The sequence below is a fragment of the Malaclemys terrapin genome, chromosome 15 (assembly GCF_027887155.1).
Source record: "Malaclemys terrapin pileata isolate rMalTer1 chromosome 15, rMalTer1.hap1, whole genome shotgun sequence".
Lineage (NCBI taxonomy): Eukaryota > Metazoa > Chordata > Testudines > Emydidae > Malaclemys > Malaclemys terrapin.
Genome location: NC_071519.1, coordinates 13,283,594 through 13,286,093, shown reverse-complemented (window position 1 = coordinate 13,286,093; position 2,500 = coordinate 13,283,594). Strand labels below are relative to the sequence as shown.

Below are 2,500 nucleotides of genomic sequence, written 5' to 3'. Positions count from 1 at the left end.
CGAAACTGGAACCGGGCGCCACCTCGTGGTTCCCTCGGTCGGCCGAGACGGCGTTGGGCGACCCCTTCCGGACATCCGCGAGACGACCGGCCGTCAGGTCAACCCATTCGCTCCAAAGGGGTTGACCCGGTGGCCGGGAGGGGACTTTGAAAATTTTTCAGACTTGGAAAACTTTTTTTTTTTTTTTTTTTTTCCCCCCAGCCCGCTTCCTCCGGGTTGACCCGGTGGCCGAGCGTCTCACCGTCCCCGGACGCAGCGAGGTACTGCCTCCCGGCCGTCAGGATCGGGCCCACGGAAGTCTGATTTTTTAAAAAAAATTGCCGACGCCACCGCGGAGGGCTACCCGGCCACCCCGGGCCCCGGAGCCGGAAAAGGGAAGAAAAGGATCGGGCCCACTAGAGACATGGACCCGGCCGCCAAGCAGGCCGCCCTGGGCTCACCCTCCCCGGCCGCAGCGAGGGACATCCTCCCGGCCGACAGGATCGGGCCCCTGGAAGTCTGGGGGGGGGGGGGGGAAATCCGCCTCACGCCTCCGAGGAGGGCTGCCCGGGCGGGCCGGGCCCCGGAGCTCGGAAAAAAAAAAAAAAAACACCCCAAAAAAGGATCGGGCCCACTAGAGACATGGACCAGGCCGCCCTGGGCTCACCCTCCCCGGCCGCAGCGAGGGACTGCCTCCCGGCCGACTGGATCGGGCCCCTGGAAGTCTGGAAAAAAGAATGGAACCTGACGCCTCCGAGGAGGGGGCGCCCAGGGAAGGAGGGAGATCCGGGTCGACCTGGTGACCGGACGGGAAAGCGGCCACCGGGCGTGCCCGTTCAAACCTAGGGGTTGACCTGGCGGCCGGAAAGCAAACCGGCCACTGGCTAGCCCCGTCGGCAACCTACGGGTTGACCTGGTGGCCGGGAAGCGAACCGGCCAGCAGGTGAACCCGTTCGATTCCACGGGTTGACCTGGTGCCCGGGAGGGGACTCTGAAAAATGTTCAGCCCTTTCGGCTCGGGGTTGACCTGGTGGCCGAGAGGGGACTCGGACGGCAGGCAAGCCGCCCTGGCCTCACCCACCCCGGCCGCAGCGAGGGACTGCCTCCCGGCCGACTGGATCGGGCCCCTGGAAGTCTGGGGGGAAAAAGAAAATGGAACCTGACGCCTCCGAGGAGGGGGCGCCCAGGGAAGGAGGGAGATCCGGGTTGACCTGGTGACCGGACGGGAAAGCGGCCACCGGGCGTGCCCGTTCAAACCTACGGGTTGACCTGGTGGCCGGGAAGCGAACCGGCCAGCAGGCGAACCCGTTCGATTCCACGGGTTGACCTGGTGCCCGGGAGGGGACTCTGAAAAATTTTCAGCCCTTTCGGCTCGGGGTTGACCTGGTGGCCGAGAGGGGACTCGGACGGCAGGCAAGCCGCCCTGGGCTCACCCTCCCCGGCCGCAGCGAGGGACTGCCCCCCACCCACCCACCCCCCCCCCCGGCTGACAGGATCAGGGCGCACTGGATGTCCGGGACAATATTTTCCCCGACGCCGGGGAGGGCGGGCGGGCGGAGGGGCTCTGGCGGCCAGCCCGGGCCCCGGAGCTCGAGAAGGAAAAAAGGACCGGGCCCGCGAGAGACGGGGGCCCTGCCGCAGGGGGGCAGTCCGACCGGGGCTCACCGTGCGGCAGGCCCGGGCGTCGGCAGGGGAAAGCGGGCGAGGAGGCGCGGGGGCCGGGTGCCTACGGCCATACCGGACCGAACGCCCCCGATCCCGTCCGATCTCGGAAGGTAAACCGTCCCGGGCCTGGCTAGTACTTGGATGGGTGACCGCCTGGGAATCCCAGGTGCCGTAGGCAGCTTTTCCCGGTCCGAGCCAGCTCTCTCTCCTTTTCTGGGGAGGAAGGAGAGGGGGGGGACGGGCCGGAAAGCCCCTCGTCGCTCCTGCCGAGTCGGAGGTCGCGGCCGCAGGTCACGGGTCTGGGCGCCTGGGGTCCGGCTCCCCACCCGGCTTCCTCCGCGGAGGACCCACCGAAGCCGCTGGGGGAGACCCCGGGCATGGGGCGGACTGGCCCGGACCCTCCCGGCCGCCGGCCCGCAGGACCGCCCCGAATCCCCCCGCCCCGCGGCCACCCAGGCCAGGCCTGGCCAGGCGGGACGGACGGCGGGTGTCCAGCGCCCAGCGGCTTCCGCCAGCGGGGACCCACGGCCCCCAAAGCCGCAGGGGGAGGCCCCGGGCCCGGGACGGACTCGCTCGGACCCCCTGCGCCCGGGCGCCGGCTCGCGGGACCGCCCCGAATCCCCCCGCGGCCACCCAGGCCAGGCCTGGCCAGGCGGGACGGACGGCGGGTGTCCAGCGCCCAGCGGCTTCCGCCAGCGGGGACCCACGGCCCCCAGAGCCGCAGGGGGACACCCCGGGGCCGGGACGGTCTCGCTCGGACGCGCTCGGACCCCCTGCGCCCGGCCGCCGGCTCGCGGGACCGCCCCGAATCCCCCGCCCCGCGGCCACCCAGGCCAGGCCTGGCCAGGCGGGACGG

The 2,500-nt window shown here is 71.2% G+C and overlaps 1 non-coding gene across 1 annotated transcript; it reads left to right on the top strand.

Annotated features, from left to right (window-relative positions):
* Positions 1 to 1,703: 1,703 nt before the first annotated feature.
* Positions 1,704 to 1,822, top strand: LOC128823842 (5S ribosomal RNA). The gene has a single exon (XR_008442076.1). It is a non-coding gene; the product is annotated as a 5S ribosomal RNA (ribosomal RNA).
* The last annotated feature ends 678 nt before the right edge of the window (positions 1,823 to 2,500 follow it).